At 47.7% G+C, this 21684-nt stretch overlaps 1 protein-coding gene and 1 long non-coding RNA gene across 10 annotated transcripts in view; one reads left to right on the top strand and one right to left on the bottom strand.

Moving 5' to 3' along the window:
* KCNN3 (potassium calcium-activated channel subfamily N member 3) overlaps positions 1-21684 on the top strand; it is a 174898-nt gene that overhangs the window by 118747 nt on the left and 34467 nt on the right. The gene's annotated exons all lie outside the window — the stretch shown is intronic.
* Positions 240-21330, bottom strand: LOC147376613 (uncharacterized). The gene is made up of 4 exons (XR_015161082.1): positions 3988-21330; positions 2609-2772; positions 2293-2502; positions 240-2130 (listed from the first exon to the last, which is right to left on the bottom strand). It is a non-coding gene; the product is annotated as an uncharacterized LOC147376613 (long non-coding RNA).

Below are 21684 nucleotides of genomic sequence, written 5' to 3'. Positions count from 1 at the left end.
TTGTCCTGTCCCCGACTCATAGGGCAGAAGTGGCCTGGGACCCCGGGATCCTGACTGCCTGCTGTCACGTACTTGGGTTATTTGTTGAATTAGGGAGTCGTCTTCTGTGGTTGTGTTGGGGCCAAAGGAGAAAAAGCAAACTGTGCAAAGTGAATTAACTTTTATTTTCAGTTGGGACTCTGAGGTCAACTTATCATTTGTTTAAGGGCATGCTATCTGCTACCTAGATGGAAATTGTGATTGGTGCTGTAGAAAAACAAACAGCAACTTTTAGTGGGAAGCCACTTCCTGTTAGCAGGTACAGGTGGAAATGGCCCATCATCTTTGAATGCCGTGATGTCAGATTTTAGGGGGTGGCGCAGGCGGGGTTGGAGACTGGCTAGACGTTTTCTGAGAAAGTACATGTCAAAATTAATAAAGTAAACAGCTGTATTGTCAAACTTACAGAGTTAAGTAAATGTGAATACAGTTAACTGGGTAGTAGCTTTGTAATTATTTTGTCAAGTTTAACATATGAAATTGCTCCCACTTAGTTACCAGCATTCTTAATTTGTTTTGTTCTTGTTTATAATTTAAACTGTGGATTTTATTTAGGGAGTAAATGTGTCTTGAGGCTTTTCATTATTGCAGAAATTAGACTATATCCTCCTGAGTTTGCCAGACTGTTGCTGCGGCCAAATTAGGCAAAGCCAGAGGGCTCGTGAGACTGAGCCAGGGTCTCGGAAGTCTAGTTAAGGATGACCTCAAGCCTGAGGAAGGAGGAGAGCCGTCATTTGTTGAGTACTGGATTCTTGCATTCGTCATCCCATTTAACCATCCCAAGAATCTTTTATGGTGTTATCTCCATTGCATTGGTGGAAAAACTGAAGCCAAGGGCAGTGGGGGTAACCTACCACCATTGAGGATTATTATTAATTGTGGATAACCCACCACCATTGAGGGTGCTTATTAATTGCCTCTCACCTAGCAGATGGTAAGTGTTTAAGAGAGTGTTTTCTAGAATGCCAGCACTTGTAGGAGGTTAGGCTTTATTATTTGCTTTTTTGGCCGTGCCATACAGAATATGAGATCTTAGTTCCCTAACCAGTGACTGAACCCACCCCCAGTGCAGTGGAAGTGCTGTGTCTTAACTACTGGACTGCCAGGGAAGTCCTGGTTAGGTATTATTATTATTATTTTTTTGGTAGGCATTATTTTTGAATAAGTCAGGGACACTATCCTCTTGTACATGGCTTTTCATTCTATGCACTTTCTCCTTGTGCCCTGCACTCTGTGAGGTAGGTGGGGCAGGAGTAATTTTTCCATCTTAGAAGCGAAGAAATGGAGGCTTTGAGAGGTATGTGAGGCAAAATCTCACTGCTGGCCCAGGGATCCTGCCTGGAGAGGGAGGATCCTCTGCATGGGACACGTCCGTGCTGATGGCCCAGCATCTCCTCTGAGGTCCCCTCAGCAGCCGGGGAGCCATCCAGCCTGGGCATCCCCTAGGCTTGGCTCTCCTTGATCCACTCAGTGCTTGAGATTTCAGAGCCCAAGGTCACTTAAGCTAACAAGCGCATGACCTTGTATTTGGGTTGAGGGGATGATGATGATGCCTGTGGAGATCTTTGTTTTAGGAAATAATCATATTTCCTGGAAAGTCTGCGCAAAATCTTGCCATTGCTTGAGGGTGTTTCATAAAATCACTCATCAAAGTAGAAGCTAACAGATAAGTGTTTGCCTAAGGAATCATCATCATTATCATTACCACCATCCTCCTTATCAACAACCTCAGCTCTAATCAAGACAGATTTTACCAAAAATAAAATAAAGGAGGCCTTTTGAGGACCTGACTTGCGGAGGGCTCTCCTCCATGGCGCCTTCTCTGTCTGTCTCCCTCATTTCAGTGAGTCAGTTTTTCCTCCCCATCTGTTTGCTGTTTGGCACTTTATACAACTGTCTGGGCTCTTTCATTTTGCTTCTGCGGTTGCTCAGCTCCAACGTGTTCCCTCCTGACGCTTCCCCTTTGTTCTGGCAGGCTCCTCTCATCTGCCGGTTTCCAGCCCTATGAAGTGTCAGAGGTGGGTTGTAGTTTTCAGGCAGCATTTTGTTGCCTGGCAACATGTAACAAGCATCTTCTGTGATGGCTGCATCCTGTAAAATAGAGCCAGGGCTGGGCTGCTGGGATGGAGCAGGCTCCGGGGGCCTCTCCAGGGTAGTTGGGGAGGAGGAGAGGGGAGAAGACAGACAGGCAGGCTCAGGTGACTCTGAGTGTAACATTCTGACTCTTCTGTAACAGCGGGGGCGCCAGCTCACCCTCTCCTGTTCTGTTTCAGGAATCACAGGTGTTCAGTGGTCAGAAGTCCTGGGTAGGAGCCATCAGAGGTTCTGTTTGATTTGGTGGCCACCTGCTATGGCTGCCCGAGGGGTGGCCAGCTGTATCCGGGTGGAGGTTGCTGGATGCTTTCCACTTGAGCCAAGCTCTTAGTTCATCTTGTTCCCCATGGGATGTAAAAGGCCTCCTGTCTGTGAAGATAACTGGCTTCTATATCTGCAGTCAGCCCAGCCACACGCTCCCCAGAGACTGGGTGGAGGTTGAGTGGGGGTAGAGTGTCATCAGAGAAACACCTACCTTAGAACTGGAAAAATCCTCACGTTTTACATGAAGAAATCGAGGTCCAGAGAAGGGAAGTGACTTGTCTGGATCACACAAGTTGGAGAGCATCCAAACTCCCTGTTGAGTGGCTCTCTCCTGGGGCTGAGTGTCGGGTGAATGACAGGCTGAATGATGAGTACCTTGTGGAGGAGGAAGAGGCAGCACCGTGAGGAGAAGCCTAGTGTACTTGGGCCCTGCACGCTCCCCTCCAGCCTCCATTTCCTTATCTGGAAAGAATGATGTTTGTGGGGCTAGAGGCAGCCCCAAGTCTCAGTGACTCCCAGAGACAAAGCCTACCCAACAGGCAAAGCACCTCCTGCCCAGGTGTTTGGTAGTATGACCATGGTTGTTTTCTCCCTTCCTTAGAAAGGCCCAGAGGTTGGGAGCCCTGGGCCTCTGGTTAATGCTCCCTAGGAGAATCCCATTCTGCCAGGAAAACCCCTCAGCACAGCCACATCATGTTCCTGAGGACACCCTCAGGCCCATTTAGGAAATCTGTGTCTTTCCAAAATGGCCCCATAAGGCATCAGAGAGGTGAGCTGCAGCTGCCCACTCCTCTACCTGGCCAGCTCTCCAACCTGTGTTGGGGGTTGCAGCTGCATGGGGCTGGGGCCCCCTGCTGTCTCAATGGAGTAGATGGAGCTCCAAAGGGGGCTGCTGATGGCACATGGGATTTAATACCACCCTCTCCAGGTCCTGCAAAGAGAATAAACTCCAGGTGGGTCATCTCTCTTCTGCCTTGCTCCTTCTCTTTCTCCAGCAAGAATCTCTCAGTTCAGGAGGCAGAAAAAAGAATTTGGGATGCTCTGGGCTCTTCTTCTCCAGCTGGATCGCTTCATTCTGTTCCTGGGGCCACAGAGATGAGCAAGGAGGCTCCAGCACAGGAGCCTTTCCTTCCAGCTGCTGCTCTTGTAGACCTTGGGGGTGTGCCAGCTCTGAAGATTTAGAAGTTCCTCTAGCAAGAAAGCCCCCCATGGGGCATGGGCTGGGGTGTGCGGGTGCTTTGGGTCTCCATTCCCTTTTCCACATAAGTCCTGAGCTTCAGAACTCGACGTCTTTCTAATGTGTTCTAGGATCTTCCAGTTAATCATATGAGCCAAGGTCTGGGTGCTTTGGCTGTGGCGCTGGCAGGCCTGGACCAGCCCCTGAGAGCCTGCCCGAGACTTTGTCACTCTTCACGTGGCCAGAGCCCGCCCCCGGAAGTCCAAGGATGTGTGCCATCTGGACGCCCAAGCTTGTGGAAAGAGGTTAGAGGTTAGAGGCAGCTCCCTCCACAGCCAGGGCCCAAAGCCCCACAGCAAGGCTCCCCAGATGGGTTTGGTTGCCTCTGCCGAGTTAGAATTCTTCCCACTCACCTCCTTGGCATCCCCTCTTCTCCGTGGCAGGGGAAGCTGCCCAACTGGAGCTCCCACGGCCTGCCCTGGAATCCCCACTGCTCTGGGAAACAGTAACAAGAAAACGCCCTCCCAGGGTATTTATTCCATCCGGCTTCTCTTTGTTCTTGGTTACAGAGCAGCCCCCACCTCCCACCCACTCTAACGCTGCCCAGGTGAGACTGCAGCTCCGGGCCCTCCTCAACATTGCCTCGCCTGGGGAGCTGCCTGCCTTGAATTCTCTTGGAAGGCAGAACGGAGAGGAGAAAGAACACCCTTCTTCCCTTTGAGGCTCTAGCTGGGACCACTGCCTATGCGGCACTGCACTCCAGGGGGCGCCATTCACATTGACTGCTGTGTGAATGGCACTCCCCGCAGTTCCTGCGCTGCTGTAACAGGGCAGCCCTGGCTCTGGTTCACTCCCTCGTGAAGGTGGCTCCTTGTAATATAGATCCAGGCTCAGATACCCAAGAAAGGGCGCATCCCCAGCAATCTCTCCTATCAACCTTACTGGGCCTTCACTTCAGAGGCATGTGTGTGCTAAGTTTCTTCCGTGTCCTAAGCATCCTAGACTCTTCCATGCCAAGAGTAGTGTCCGACTCCGTGAGACCCTATGGAGTGTAGCCCACCAGACTCCTCTGTCCATGGAATTCTCCATACAAGAATTTAGAGTGGGTTGCCATGCCCTCCTCCAGGGGATCTGCCCAACCCAGGGATCGAACCTGCTTCTCGCAGGTGAGTTCTTTACCACTTAGCGCCACCTAAAGGCGTAATAGTGTCAAAGATGGGGCTGAGGAATCCGCCAGACCCAAGCTCACACTTAAATGTTTTTATTTTGTGCAAGTTCCCTCATCTGGCTGAGCCTGAGTTTCCAACTCAGGAAAACAGGCAATGACAATTGCAAACCTTGTTATTGTGAGGATTAAGTGAGATGATACACAGAAAGGTTTGGCCCACATGGTACATGGCTGTCATTTGACAAATGATGATGACTGTTACTTTTTAAAATAAGATTATATACCCAGTCCTACCCACTTCATAGAGTTAGCCCTAGAAATAAAAGATGAGAAATAGATCATCACTAAGGTCTTTGATGAAATATCTTGCAAGAATCCCAACCACTGTTATTCTTGTCTCTGTATATAAAACACTAAGATCCATGAAGCCTCTTTGCTTCCGAATGACACTCTGTGATTGATGTTGGGAAAAGGTTCAACTAGGAGAGAAAAAAACTCCCAGGTGGAAGACCATGGTCCAGGAGGGTGGAACTGAATGAAAACCAAAGACAGCAGCTGTGAGAAACCAGGGGCTCACGGAGGGGAGTGAGATGAGATCAGGTTTAAGCATCACCTCCCCGGACCGTTGTTTACCCACTGCCTCCTTCCACCGATTCTCAGAGCTTCCTCCTAGTGCCTGACCACTGGGGCTGGCTCCGGACCGTGGAAAAGGGCGAGCCCCAGGAGCAAGCACACGATTAGATCCTGCAGTGGGAGGGACAGAGAGGACCATGGGGCTAAGGGTGCGCTGCAGTGGGGGCTCGATCCAGGAAGGCTTTCCAGAGGAGGTAATTTTCTGGGCCTGAAGGTACTCCAGCCAGAGGGACCAGCACAAGCAGAGCTTAGAGGCTGGGGAGCACAGGGTAGGAGAGGAAGGAAGTAGTTGCTTGCCAGGGGATCAGTGAGGCTGCAGCTGTACTCAAGGTTAGAGTGGTGGGCAGGGGCCAGGCCAGTCTAAGGAGTTTGGATTTAATACTCTATCATAGACAACAGTAACCAACCTTACTTATTTACTTTTTTCTTTTATTCCAGTAATGCAGGAACGATGGTTTTGAGATACCCGACTTCTGCTGTGGGTGTGCCATGGGTTGTAAATCATTTCTGCCAGCCTAGCTGGAGTCCCAGCCTGTCTTTTCTGTTGGAGAAAGCAAATCAGAGTATAAGACAGCGAGAGTGATGTTATGATAGTGATAACCTTGAAACTACCTTGTAAATCCTTCTCAAATGTCAACTCTTCAACTACTGTTAATCCTGGAGAGGTTGTTGGTGTGTCAAAGTGTATCTCCACACTGAGAATGCCTGAGGTATTCTCCATACTGAGGCTGAAGAATAGCCTACCGCCCCCCATTCTAGACTAGTGGGGAGCCACTGGTGGGTTTTGAGTAGGGGAGAGTCCTTTGTCTTGGAAAGACTTCCCTGGCTCCAATGTGTGAGGGGAGCACAGGATGACTGTGAGTCAAGGAGACTAGTTGGGAGATTGCTGCCATGATGGACGTGGGACAGGATGCCACCTCTATAGCAGTGGCGGAGGTGGTGGCGGGGATGGGAGTGAGGAACAGATTTGAAAGAAGTAGAGGAGGCACTTCCCTGTTGGTGCAGTGGTTAAGACTCTGTGCTCCCAAGAGCAGGGAGCATGGGCTCCATCCCTGGTTGGGGAACTAAAATCCTGAATACTGCATGTTGTGGCCAAAAAGGAGAAAGAACTAAAGGAGCCCAAATTGACACTACAACTCACTGTATGTGGGGTGATGGTGGAAGAACTCTGCGAACACTCCAGCGTCCTGGAGTAGCCGGGCGGTGTTATTGCCCACAGATAGGAAATGCAGGAGGAAGAGGATGGATCTGGAAGGATCTGGGCACAGGGAGGGGCAGGTGATGAGCAGGGTTCAGATAAGCTGAATTAATTTACCTGCTGTCCCCTGGATATGTCCCATGTTGGAAGCTGGGTCCACGGGTTGGATGGTCAGAGGGCAGGTTTGCTTTGGTTTCAGAGGCCTAGGAGAGCTTCCTAGGTGGTGCTAGTGGTAAAGAATCCACCTGCTGGTGCAGGAGACACAGGAGATGTGGATTCGATGCCTGGGTTGGAAGATGCCCTGGAGTGGGGAATGACAACCCACTCCGGTATTTTTACCTGGGAAATTCCATGGACAGAGAAGCCCGGTGTGCTACAGTCCATGGGGTTGCACAGAGCTGGACACGACTAAGCAACTGAGCACACACACAGACACACAGAGAGGCCTGGGGGTGGCAGCTGAAACCTCCGCTGGAAGAGCAGAGGGCAGAGGTCTCCGGGCCCTGGGAGGACATGCACATGTGGTCTTATTCTGGTGCAGTCCTCCCCACTTCGTCCCAGGAGTCTGACTCTGGGGGGGCTTCCCAGAGCAGGGACTCCGAGCTGTTTTATCTCCTGATATTGGTATCTGACCACCCAGTAGGTACAGGATATAAGCTTGCTGGATAAGCAAAACCAAGCTGAGGCGAAGAAAGACTGGTGGCCCCACAGAGACTGTCAGCTCATTGGAGGCAGGAGCCCCTCCCTTTGTGGGGAGGCTCTCCTCACAGGAGAGGGTGAGGAAGAGATTGAGCCAGGGAGAGGAGCAGAGAGGGGAGAGACAGAGGGATGTGAGGGGGCTGTTTCAAAGGAGGGAGGGGAGAAAGCGGGTGAGAGAGAAGACAGACAAATAGGCAATGGAGAGGAAGACAGAGAAGGGGGAAGAAGGGAAACAAGGGCCCAGGCAGCCGGTGGCGGTGTGGCCAGTGGAGCCAGCCTGTCCATGCTGCTCTGCTCGACAAGGCCCAGCGCTGGTGCTTGGAGAGAGCACCTTTTACTCGCCCTGCCTCTCCCTCCATGTCCTCCCATCTCCTCACCTGGCACATCCCCTCCCTCCCTGCACTCCAGCCTCACCCCTGCTCATCCTGGGGGGCTCTGTGTAAAGGTTGCGACCTCAGAGGGTGTCCCCGCTTAGCGCCGCATGCTGCCTGTCAGCATGTGTCAGGCTGCGTTCTCTAGCTTTTGTGTTGCTGGGTGTCAGCCTCCTTCACTGGACTGTAAGTGCCCTGAAGTCGGTGCCAAGGCACGTAGTAAGGGCTCACCGACAGTTGTTGACCGAATGAAGTCTCCTGGTGAGCCCCAGTGCCTGCCAGATGCTGCTCAGGCTCTTATATTTGTTATCTCACCTAACCATCAGCGTGATCCCATGGGAGATGTTTTACATTTTGTTTTATGGAAGGAAAGCCCAAGGCGTGGAGAGACGAGCTCCTTACCCAGGTCATACAGAGAACAGATGGCAGGGCTGGGGTCTGAACGCTCATCCCGTCTCCTCCACGCCACCTCCAAAGAGCGTGGAAGACACGCTTCCCATGGGAACAGTGCTTCTTCCAAGCATATTGTTTTTCTCCATTTTCATGCATTTTATTAAACATTTCCAAATCAGGAAACATGGAAATATTTTTTAATAAGAAGAAAGAAAACATTGCAAATAGAGAAACTGACTCAGAAGGCTTTGCCAGATGAACCATCTGGTTTTTAATAACCATTCAAAGAGGTTGACAGTACTCCCCTTTGCGAAGAAAATGGACTGTGGAAGGAATGGCAGCTGGCCTCCCTCAAGTGCTGCAACCATTTGCAAAGTAGGGAAGTCGAACAAAACTTCTCAGCCAAACATGGGGAGGGAGAGACCCCAGGGAAGACAAACACACCCCAAGAAAAGCTGAGCTGATGTTCTTGTTCAGACTTCCCCGTAGAGAGGCTGCACCCAGATGTATGACACCAGCCAGATGTCCCGAGTCTCCCAATTTGGCGAAAGTCTCTGAAGAAAGCTACCAGAGAGACATGCAGGCCACCACCTCTGAGACAGAAAGCCATGCCCGCTATGTTCACAAAAAAACCACAAGCCGCTTCTGTTTGGTGACACTCCACAACTTGTTTGTTGGAGTTGTCTGTTTTGGTGGTGATGGTTTTCTTCCCTTTTAAAAATAACCAGAGGCTTTGCACCCATGCTGGGAGTTCTTGGGGCTGGAAATAAAAGACTGGATTTAGATTTGCCTTGGAAAGATTCAGGGCTGTCGCCTTGAATTACCTGGTGGAGGGAAACATCCTTACTTCCCTAAATTCAAAGCCAACTCTTTAAAAAATAGGGCATCGACTACAGAAATGAGACAGATGAGCGAGTGACTTCACAGATGCTTGTGTCGTCAGACACGTGGTCCAGGAGGCTGATGATTAGCCCTGGGCCTCCAGGGCCATTTATTTCATATTATAAGATGTTTAGAAGGGAAATTGTTTTTAAGAAAAGAAAAAACTTTTTTTTTGGTTTGGTCTTGATGTGAATTCACCTGTAGCTAGAATAATGGAGTAACCCTAAAGTCACCATAATAAGCCATTTACTGAGCAGCTGACTTTGAATTTCAGTGACACTCTTTCATGTACCTCAAGCATTTCTCAAATCCTCCTAAACAAAGGCTCATAAGATACTTAAAAATGGCAGTTTTCTCCCCAAGGTTGGAATCAAATGCCCTTGCATGCTGAGGGCACTTGGTAATTAGGGCTTGATTATATTGGCAACCAACATAAAGGCGGAGGTAGGGATGGGAGTAAAACCCAGGACTCCATGAAAATGTCTTCTGTTAGGTAGAACTTCTCAAGCCCCCTGATCCAAGCCGGTACTTACTCGCCAGTCCCCTGGCAAACTGTCCTGCTGGTGGGGACTAAGCAGGGGCTCCAGTGAGCTAGGACAGGCTGGCATCCACAGACACTGTCGCCACGCCCCTCCCCATGCCCTGCTCACTGCAGCCACCCTTTCTCGAATCAGAAAACAGATAGGTTTCTGGCCCAGCTTATTTACTCACTTGCTGTGAGACGTTAGGGAGGTTGCCTAGTCTCCTGATCTTCTCATTGTTTTATTATAAAATTGGAGTAACAGCTCCTACCCCACTGACCTTGTCCTGCTGGCTTGTAATTAAAACAACATAGGATCACTAATTCATTCATTCAGCAAATATTTCTTTGTCTACTTTGTAGTAGACAAAGTAGAAAAAGTCTTTTTCTTCATGAAGCTTGCATTCTTTTTTTTCTTTAAAATAAATAAATATATATATATATATTTTTTTTTTTATTTATCTGGATGTGCCAGGTCTTAGTTGCAGCATGTGGAATCTAGTTCCCTTACCAGGGATCGAACCCTGGCCTCCTGCATTGGGAACACAGCGTCTTGGCTACTGGACCATAAGGGATATCCCTGAAGCTGTTATTCTAACAGGTATCGACAGTCAATTCACACAAAAATAAGCCAAATGTATATTATGTCGGGGGTGATATTCACATGGAGAAAAGTGATGCAGGAGAGGAAGGTGGGGTGTGGTGGGGTTAGGGCAGCAGTATTTGTAATAGATTAGGCAGGGAGCACCTTCCTGAGAAGTTGACTTTGAGCAAAAGCCTGCAATTAATTGAGGTGAGAGCCTTCCAGATACAAGGAATGGCAGGGATCCAAACTCTGAGATGGAGTGAAGCTGGGCTACAGAAGGAGCTGTACAGACAGCAGACGGCAGGAACAGTGGGTGAGGGGCAGCTCCTAGGACATGGGGTCAGAGGGGTCCCAGTGCCGTGGGGGAGGGTTCTTGAGACACATGCCGACTTTGGCTTTGGTCTGAGGGACACAGGTGACATGGTCTGTCATACTGTCTTGCAAGCACCATTCTAGTTGCTGTTAGTGGGCGGGGAGTGGGGGTTGTATAGGCAGAAGCAGGGACATCAGTTAGGTGACTGCTGCAGTGGTCCAGGTGAGGAGGTAGGCCTGCACCAGATGGTGGCAGCAGCGGTGGGGGGCTGGCCGTATTCTGGACGTGACTGAAGATGAGGCAGACAGGATTTGATAGTGATAAGGGATTGACACACACATCACCAGGCAGAAGGGCTGTGGTCAGCCCACAGCAGGGGGTCAAGGATGAGTGAAAGGAGAACCTGGGAGCAATGAATGACTGTTTTCCTATGGGGCGGCGTCTGCTGCCTCTTCTCCCTCCATGTCCCCTTGGGGCTGCGCTTGTCGCGGGGACAAAACTCCAGGTGGGGATGCTCCAGGTGGGAGGCTCTCCAAGAAGCAGTCACATACCTTTATGTGTATCATATGTTCCAGTGGACAAAGCCCTTCTACATTCACTCCTCGCCACAATCTTATGAGATAGTCAGGGCAGACATTATTACACCCTGATTCCCTAAAGAAGAAACAGATTCTGAGACAGTAATTTGTTCAAGGTCACAAAGCCATTAGGGCAGGAAAGGTAGCCCTTCAGCTCCAGATGCTACATTCTTTCAGCTATGGAAAGGCCAGACTTATCACACAAGAGGGCACAATAATAGCCAACATTTTTAGTGCAGCTATGTGCCAGGCACTATTCTAATGGTTTAGAAATATCAGCTCATTTAACCCTAAAGGTAGCTCTGTGCCAGTTGGTACAAGTATTGTTATTGTTGTTCAGTTGCTAAGTCATGTCTGACTCTTTGCCACCCCATGAATTACAGCAGGCCAGGCTTTCTATCCATCACTATCTCCCTGAGTTTGCTCAAACTCATGTCCATTGAGTCAGTGATGCCATCCAACCATCTCATCCTCTGTTACCCCCTTCCCCTCTTGCCCTCAGTCTTTTCCAGCATCAGGGTCTTTTCCAATGAATCAGCTCTTTGCATCAGGTGACCAAAGTATTGGAGCTTCAGCTTCAGCATCAGTCCCTCCAATGAATATTCAGGGTTGATTTCCTTTAGGATGGACTGGTTAGATCTCCTTCCTGTCCAAGGGACTCTCAAGAGTCCTCTCCAACGCCACAGTCTGAAAGCGTCAATTCTTCTATGCTCAGCCTCCCAGATAGCTCAGTTGTTAAAGATTCCACCTGCAATGCAGGAGACCCCAGTTTGATCCCTGGGTTGGGAAAATCCACTGGAGAAGGGATAGGCTACCCACTCCAGTATTCTTGGGCTTCCCTTGTGGGTCAGCTGGTAAAGAATCCACCTCCAATGCGGGAGACCTGGGTTTGATCCCTGAGTTGGGAAGATCCCCTGGAGAAGGGAAAGGCTACCCACTCCAGTATTCTGGCCTGGAGAATTTCATGGACTGTATAGACCATGGGGTCGCAAAGAGTCGGATACGACTGAGCGACTTTTCACTTTCACTTTCAGCCTTCTTTATGGTCCAGCTATCACATCCATACATGACTGCTGGAAACACCATAGCTTTGACTATATGGACCTTTGTTGGCAAAGTGATGTCTCTGTATTTTAATACACTGTCTAGGTTTGTCACAGCTATGCTTTCAGGAAGCACGTGTCTTTTATCCCCTTTTATAGATAAGAAAAGTGAGGACAAGGTCATGCAGATACTACAGAGTAAAACCCAGACTCAAACATAGGTAATTCACCATGACACCTAACAATGGTCCACACCAGTCGTCTCCTACCAGAGATAGTGTGTGGGCAGCAAATGGAGGGTGCAGAAGCTGAGTGGTGTGGGGTTAGAGACAGAGGGCCCACATTGACTTGGATGGGTTTTGAGCTGCTTCTTTAAAGGTCACTTAGAAGGGATCAGTGAAGACATGGCAGGCAATACAGAAGCAGGAAAGGTATGAGGCGAGCTTGGAGCCCAGCAACATTGAAGAGGAGGCCAGAAGAAGCAGCCAAGAAGAATGGTCAGAACAGGAGGAAAGCAGAACAAGTCACTGAAGATGCCAAGAGAAGGGATGTTCTGAGAAGGGAAGTGCCAACAGGCTCCAAGGCCGCCAAAGGGTTGAGTCAGGTACATGTTGGGTTTTCACTGGAGAACTGAATAAGCACAGGGGCTTGGGGCTAGGGCCTAACTGTACAAAGGTGGGGAATACTAGAAGATGAAGACAAAGAATCTTGTCTTCAAGATTTGATTTGATTCCTGAAAATTTTCCAACAAGCAAACCAGATCCAGGATAAATGACTAGAGCCATCAAATCACTAAGATCCATGTGAAAAGAGCGAGGTCACAGCTACTGTCAAAAAGCTGAGTTCTTATGAATAGTGAGAACCAACCCAAGACCAGGGAACTTGGCAGCCACTTTCACAAAAGATTTTCTGCCAGAGAGAACAGCTGAAGTCACTTTAACATGTGTCACTGAATTACTAAAGCAACTTAACTTTCACAAGGGGACAGGAAAAGCAAGAAGCAGGCCATATTCATTCCACAAGTATTTACTAAGCACCTTTTACGTGTTATGCTCTGAGAAGGTACCTAGAAAAGGCTACAAAGAGCTAACTCCAGGGTTGGACAAAAAGGCCAATGGAACAGAGTAGAGAACCCAGAAATAGCTTCACTTTCACATATAATCTATATGACAGAGGTAGCATTCTCAGTGGAGAAAGGATGAACTGCTCATTAAGTGGATTTGGGATAGTCGGACATGACTGAATCAACTTAGCAGCAGCAGCAGCAGCATATAAAAAAATGAAGTTGTATCCCTATCTCACACCATACATAAAATCAATTCTAGCTGAACTGAAGACAAATATGAAAAGCAACATTTAGAAACATTTAAAAGAAAGTCTTAAAACTGCAGATAGGAAAGGATTTCTTTAACAAATTATACAAGTCACCAATTATAAATTTTTTTGTTTTTTGTTTTTTTTTTTACCAATTATAAATTAAAATGATAAATTCAGCTACAGTAAAATTTAAAACGTCTGTTCATCAAAAATACTATAAAGAAAAATAATACTATAAAGAAAGTAAAAAGACCTGGCATAAACTGGGAGAACATATTTGCAACATATAAACTGACAAAGTTTTTATCTAAAATATATAAAGAACTCTTATAATGAATTAGAAAAAAAGACAAAAATAAACCAATAGAAAAATGAAAAAAAGTCATGACTAGTACTTTACAGAAGAGGAAATATGAGTGACCAATAAACATATAAATCGACACTCAGATTTCATCAGGAAAATGTAAAGTAAAAGCATGATGCAATACCAATTTGCCCATTAGTTTGGCAAAAATTAAAGTCAGATGACAGTGTGTTGGTAAAGACATGGAGTTACAGGAACATGTGTCCACTACTGGTAGAAACCTAATTTTTACTGTGTTTTGGAAAAGAACATGACATTTTCAAATGACATTAAATATGTACAAACCAGTAAATCCACTCTTAAGTAAGTGTCCCAGAGAAACTCTTAAACAACCAGGAGCCGTGATTAAGAATGTTTGTAGCGGTATTGCCCATTAGAGGCAAACCCTGGAAACCACCCACGTGGCCATCGATAGGTGAATGGATAAGGGATGGTGTAGTAATATGATGGAACGCAGTACAGTAAGGAGAATACATTATAGTCACAAATATCAACATATATGTTGAGTGGCAAAAGGCAATTCAGAGAAAAGTTCATTGTATTAGTTATCTGCATGCATGAAATTGCTTCAGTCATGTCTGACTCTTTGCGACTCTGTGAATGGTTGCCTGCCAGGCTCCTCTGTCTGTGGGATTCTCTAGGCAAGAATACTGGAGTGGGTTGCCATGCCCTCCTCCAGGGGATTTTCCCGACCCCGGGATTGAACCTGCATCTCTTACGTCTCCTGCATGGGCAGGTGTGTTCTTTATCATTAGTGCCACCTGGAAGCCCCATTTGTTATCTACTGCTGTGTAACAAGTTGCCCTGTAACTTACCAGCTTAACACAGCAAACATTTTCACCCTCATAGTAGCTCCGTGTCAGGAATTCAGGGACGTCTTAAATGGGTACCTCCGGCTCAAGGTCTCTCATGAGATTATGGTAGTCTGTCGTCTCACCTCAAGGCTTGACTTAAGGGGTTTCTGTTTCCAAGCTCACTCATGTGGTTGTGGGCAGGCTGAGGTCCCCCACCACATGTGTGGCTTCTCCCAGGGGAGAGTATTCAAAAGAGATCAAAGTAGAGATCTCTGAGACAGAAGCCACAGTCTTCTCATAAGCAAACCTTAGACATGACAGCCGTATTCTGCCATGTTCTATTCCTTAGAAACAAGTTGCTAGGTCCAGCCCACACTTGAAAGGAGGGGATTACAAACGTGTGTGAATACCCCAGGAGAAGGAATGCTGCTGCAGCTACTGCAGTCGTGTCCGACTCTGTGAGACCCCATAGACGACAGCCCTTTAGGCTCCTCTGTCCCTGGGATTCTCCAGGCAAGAATATTGGAGTTACTGGGGGTCATTTTAGAGGTTGCCTATCCCACTCTTACAGTATGATTTCATTTTATGAAATTCAGAGATAAGCGAAACTAAATTATATATTGTTTAGGTAGGTATACATACCTAAGTAAAAGCAGTGAGGAGTTTGGGATTAACATATACACACTTCTATATATAAAATAGATAACAAGCAAGGATCTACTGTATAGCACAGGGAACTATACTAAATATTTTATAATAACCTATAAGGGAAAAGTAACTGAAAAAGAACATACATAATATGAATATATATGTATATGACTGAATCACTTTGCTGTACACGTGAAATGAACACAACATTGTAAATCTATACTTCAATTAAATTAAAAAAATTTAAAGGAAAACCACTGTAAAGAAAAGCAAGAACATGATAAATGTGAAATTCAGGATGTCGGTGATCTCTGGGGAGATTTGGGAGGCTGAAGGTGGTCAGAACGCACAAGCAGGGGCAATAGGACAGTGAGTTCCAGGATGCTTATTTTATTTTCAGACTTCATAACAATTTTATGTTATGTATATTTATGTTTTTTTTTCCTTAGGTTTAGTTTCATTTTGATATTATGGAAGTTACAGCTGCATACACTTAGACTCAGTTGTTCTGTGGTATTTGCTATCCACCACCCGTTTTTCCCATTTATGCTTCTCCAGGAGTAGCTACATTTACCTCCTTTTGCTAACTAATTGTAAAATTTACCTCCACGTTTCTTCATGACATGCTCATATTGCTGTTTTTCGGTGCTGCAGTTTCAGCATCATCTGTCCCCTTCCTTATCTTATCCTAAGATAAGGATTTAGCTCCCTTTCCTTCCCTCCATCTCTTCCTGTCACTCCAGTACTCTTGCCTGGAAAATCCCATGGACGGAGGAGCCTGGTAGGCTGCAGTCCATGGGGTCGCAAAGAGTCAGACACGACTAAGTGACTTCACTTTCACTTTTCACTTTCATGCATTGGAGAAGTAAATGGCAACCCACTCCAGTGTTCTTGCCTGGAGAATCCCAGGGATGGGGGAGCCTGGTGGGCTGCCGTCTATGGGGTCGCACGGAGTCGGACATGACTGAAGCGTCTTAGCAGCAGCAGCAGCAACTCTTCCTGTATCCCACCCCCATTCCCCTTTCATCATTATATCACTATGTTGGTTAGATCAGTAATCAGTGTTTACATTACTCAGCCAACGCTAATTTGACTCTATTCAGAGCTAAGCCTTGTAGTAAAGGACAACTTTTCCTTTCCTGCAGAACTTTTTTGTTTTTCCTGGTTAATTATCATGTTTGCTCATTTGCTTAGTTTGCTGTGTATTTATCACTAATTTTACTTGAGACTCTGGTGGTTGTTTACATTTCTTCTCAGTGTGTTCGGGCCCTGCAGGTTTTCTATCAATTACGTCTTCTTGGAGAAATACCTCCCAGAGTCATCTGAGCTGCTCCTGTCTGGACAGGTTGTTCTCCATGCCTGCGTGACCGTCACGCAGGGCCTCCAGGTACCGTCGCCCTGGGCCTGTCTCCTCTGCGGATCCCCACTTTTCTCCACCTCAGGGCTTCCTCCTGGGTTTACTCCTTTGTTTGGGTGATGCTTGCCCTCCTGTAGCTTCAGAAGAAAGGGGGCTGAGGACGCACGTCTTTGAAAGCCTTGGCTGGTTTGGAGATCATTTTCCTTCAGAATTTTGAAACCTTTATTCCATGGCCTTCTGGCTTCCAGTGTTTCTGTGAAAAAGTCCAAAGTCACTCTGACATCTGATTCTTTGTTTGACCTCTCTTTCTCTGGAAGCACCATAGCATCTTTCCTCTTCCCACTGGTGTTCTGAAATTTCACATAATGTGTCTTGCTGTGAGTCTATTTCCATCCACTATGCTGGGAACAGTGGGCCCTTGATCTAGAAACGTGTGTCCTTCAGCTCTGGGAAATCTTTTAATGATATCTTCAATGATTACTTCTTGCCCTCTTTTCCTTCTTTCACCTCCTCCTTTTTTTTTTTTTTGCCAGTTCTCTGTTTCTGAAACAGTGTTTGAATTGGTAGACTAATTCACTAATTTTCTCCTATTTTCCTCTCTTTCTCTTTTTCTGCCTTTTGGGAGACTCCCTCTATTTATCTTCCAGCCCTGTGGGAGGACTTTCTTGGTATATGCCATCCTTGTCTCATGGTTCAATATCTCATTTATCTCTCTTAAGATATTAATTACAGGATTTGTTTCAAGAGTTCTTCTCTGTTAATTGTCTGTGATCCAGAGTCCTTTTTCTTTGTTTGTTTAATTGACTGATTTGGTCTGTGTGTTTAATATTTGAGACTTTCCTCAGATGTCTGGGGATTCCTGGTTGTCCACTTATTTTTAAAAGCAGGAAACTAAAACAGAGTTGTAGAGGGATAAGCTGTGCTGTGCTTAGACACTCAGTCATGTCTGACTCTTTGCAACCCCATGGACCATAGCCCACCAGGCTCCTCTGTCCATGGGATTCTCCAGGCAAGAATACTAGAGTGGGTTCCCATGCCCTTCTCCAGGGGCTCTTCCCAACCCAGGGATCAAAACCAGATCTCCCGCATTGCAGGCAGATTCTTTACCATCTGAGCCACTGGGGAAGCCCAAGAATACTGGAGTGGGTAGCCTATCCCTCCTCCAGGGGACCTTCCCAACCCAGGAATCGAACTGAGGTCTTCTGCATTGCAGGTGGGTTCTTCACCAGCTGAGGGAAGCCCAGACGGATATGAGGAGGAAGCAAAAATAGCATCTACCATTTTTACCCAGTCATACAATCTTCCATATCTATCATTTATTTCAAAAATATTAAAAGCAAAAAAAACCATAGTCCACACTCTAATGATAAATTAATAACTATACTAACCCTAAAAACATGCCCACAGCTTTTCCTCTTTAGCTCTTAAGGAAAAACTTGGGATTTCTTTTCTCAAAAAAATTCTGTATCGCAAAAAATATGAGATTAGTACGTGAATTTGTGGCAAGTGTAAACCACTCTAAAATTGTGAGTAGATTTGGAAACAATTTCTCCCTCCTCTCCACTCCCACAGTCCTGAATCAGCCACCCGGCTCTCTCACTCATCACTTCCTGCTTGGTGAGTTGCCTGTGTGTTTTATCTCCATGACAATGCTCCAAGCCACGGGAAAGTAGGGTGCATGTCCGATTCATCCCGTATCTTCTATAGCCCCTGTCAGGAGGGAGATCTTCCAAGTTGGACAAACAATGAATGAATAACATCCTCAAGATCCCCTTTTCCTCTTCTCAGCACGCATAATTAACACCAGAGGATTTTAAATGGTGAATGAAAAAGAAACCCACAAGATCATAAGGAGAATTTAGAGAAAAATAAAGCAGGAAATCACACCTCAACTTTAAGAAGAGAGACAGATGACTGGTTGCTGTTATTTAATCCACTCTGAGGTCTAATCTCTTTACCTCGGAGTCCACCCACATGTGAGTAGGATGGGCCAAGGTCCTGAGGGCAGCCGAGCAGTTTGGGAACACAAGTTTAAGCAAGGAAAGAAGGACTTTGGAAACCTACATGCACAGCCAATAAGTCAATCAGCCAATTAAATCCACAAAGGACAGGCTGCAAATTAAGTCCAAACCCCATGGTTTGGCATTCAGGTTTCTCCATTGCCTCTCCCTGGACACCTGCAAACTCCCTGTCTGGGGCCTGCCTTCTTTAATCAGCCTTGCATGTAGCTGCTAGAATCATTCTCAGATACCAAGTGTCCCATATCCCTTCTTTGTCCTGGAAATGACAGATTTCTCTCATCCCTGCATCAGATAGTTCTCCAGCCCAAATACCAAGACATCTTCATCCTTCCCTTCATCTTCGTCCTTCCCTTCATCTTCGTCCTTCCCTTCATCTTTGTCCTTCCCTTCATCTACTTCTCTCCCTTACTGGGACCCTCCACCCACTGCACTTGTAAATTTCTGCCACCGTATTTTTCTGTACATTTTTTCCTCAGACTGGTAACACTTACCACTCTCAGCAATAACAGTAATTGCTGACATTTAGTGTGCACTTACTCTGGGCTGGGCACTGTGCTAATATTGCTGGTGGATTATTTTCCTTAATCCTCCTATCAGCAGATAAAGAAACTAGGTCACAGAGAGGTTAAGTCATTTGCCCACAGCCATTGAGCTACTTAAGGTAGAGCTGGGGCTTGAAGCCAGGCGAGCTAAGCTCAAGATCACAGGTTCACCTCCTGTCTAGGCACTGCCTTGAAGTCACCGTCCTCAGATCTGACCCCTTCCAGGAAACGTCTGATGAACTGAAGACCCTGACTTTGCAACATGTGTTTACGCGTTGCTGGCTTGTGGCATGGAGCCATCTTTAAGTCTTCACCCTTCTGTGCCCCTACATTCAATCTGTCACTGAGTCTTGCCACTTCAGTCTCCGAAGTGCATCCCTGGATGGAAGGAGTCCCCACCAACACCTCAGCACAGGCCCTGAGAGGCGGGGTTGTTGCAGGAAGGCAGACCCCTTCCAGGGCCTGAAACTGGGCTCTTGTCTAACACTCGGAAATGAATTATCCGAGACACATGTGCTGACAAAGCAAGAGATTTTATTGGGAAAGGGCACCCGGGTGGAGAGCAGTAGGGTAAGGGAACCCAGGAGAACTGCTCTGCCGCGTGGCTCGCAGTCTCGGGTTTTATGGTGATGGGATTAGTTTCCAGGTGGTCTTTGGCCAATCATTCTAATTCAGAGTCTTTCCTGGTGGTGCACGCATCGCTCAGCCAAGATGGATGCTAGCGAGAGGGATTCTGGGAAGTGGACGGACACGCGATGTTTCCTTTAGACCTTTCTCGAACTCTTCCGGTTGGTGGTGGCTTATTGGTTCCATATTCCTTATCAGGATCTCCTGTCATAAAACAACTCACGCAAATGGTTACTATGGTGCCTGGCCAGGGTGGGCGGTTTCAATCAGTGTGCTTCCCCTAACAGGGTCCCCACCGTTCTTCCCAGCCAAAGAGCAGCAGGCTGTGAGTGGAGGGGACTACATCAGCCCGAGGGCCTGGCAGAGCCCCAGGGCTCTGGGGAATGGGAAGGGAAGAGTGGCTGCCTGTCCAAGGCCATGTCAGACCTGGGATGGGACTGGAGCACCAGGGCAGGCCACACTCCATCTTGGGGATCAGATTTGGACGTCATCAGCCTATGCTACTCCAGGATAGCCAGGTGAGCAGACACAGGCCCAGCCCTGGGGAGATGAGGGCAACTGGGCAGAGTAGGCAGCCAGGGTGCCCTTAGGGTAGCAACAGAGTGTTACTGGGGAGCCAGCAGAGCAGGTAGGGGAGGGGAGGGAAAGCATCTTCTCAGCTGAGCTTTGGGAGGGGATGTCTGCTCTTCAGGCGCCCCCTGGAGTTCCGGGCATGCTCCCATGTGCACAGCTATGAAAGGCTAAAATCACCCTCCTCTGACTGCTGGCGGAGCCTCAAGTTGCAGCTGAATAGCCCCCTAATGATGTGCTTACCGGGGTCTGCTCAGGCCAGGCTCAGATGTGCGGTGAAGGCTGCCTCTTGCACCTCCATCCTGGCTTTGCCATTTGCTCCCCACCTGGCTACCCCACCCCAGGGCTGCATTTTTTAAACCTCCCGTTGACCACCCAACAGACCACTCATCCCAGTGGGCCATGTCATCTTGTCATTTGGCTGCTCAAGGACCTGGAATCATTTCCAAGGCCTCTAAGACCAAATCCAAGCCTCTTACCCTGGAATTCAAGGCCTTCCCAAATCAGACCCTTTGTCTCCACGGCTCCCTCATCACCTGCTCCTGGAGCCCAGGTGTCCTCATGTTGCTAAATCTTCCTTACCAATCCCCCATGCACACAGCAGTCGTCTCCACCTCTCTGGTGCTGAGGGAAGAGTGAAAAGAGCATGGGCTTTACTTTGGTTACGTCCTGTGTGTTTTGGGGCAAGTCGCTCAATGTCTCTGTGCTTCCAGTTGCTTACCTGTAAAAATACATTACAAGATGTTGTGAGAATTAAAGTGTTTGTATACAAAGTACTAGCCACAGGGTAGGTTGTACTGTGTGGCTCCAACTAATATAGTGCGAGTCAATAAATATACTAAGCAGCTTCAACCAAGTCTTTGCAACCTCATGGCCTGTAGCCTGCCAGGTCCCTCTGTCCACAGAATTTTCTAGGCAAGGATACTGAAATGGGTTGCCATGCCTTCCTCCAGAGGATCTTCCCGACCCTGGGACTGAACGTGCATCTCCTGCTTCTCCTGCATTGGGAGGCGGGTTCTTTACCACTAGCACCACCTGGGAAGCCCCATGAGTTAATAAATGAAATCCATATTACTGTGCCCTTGGCTTTCACCACTCACTCGCCCTCGACCTCCTTTCTCACCATCAGGCTTCTCCCGGCTTTTAGGCTCCTCTCCAGATGCATCTGTATCTGCAGCCTTTCCAGCACACCTGACTTGGGGTGGGGGTAAGGGAAAGAAGAACAACATTGGCCAGTTGCCCACTGGGCGCCAGGCCGTGTGGGGGACGTGGAGAGCGCTGACAGTAGCAGCGAATACTTTCTGAGGGTGTCCTGTACTCAGCCCTGTCCCAAGCATGCATGTAAGCCTTGTTGGTAACTCAGTTCTATGGATTAAGGCTCCTAAATGACTTTCTGCTCTATCCAGCCAGGGTGGTTTGGTCCCCCTGGCCGTATCTCATTTTTCCCATCCAGTGGCCTCCAAGAGGCTGATGGTAAGAGTTTATC

Source organism: Bos grunniens, chromosome 3 (genome assembly GCF_055505025.1).
Source record: "Bos grunniens cultivar Pamir isolate PY7600 chromosome 3, Bosgru_T2T1.0, whole genome shotgun sequence".
NCBI classification, from domain to species: domain Eukaryota; kingdom Metazoa; phylum Chordata; class Mammalia; order Artiodactyla; family Bovidae; genus Bos; species Bos grunniens.
Note: the sequence above shows the minus strand (reverse complement) of the source record. Positions and strands in the feature narration are given on the sequence as shown.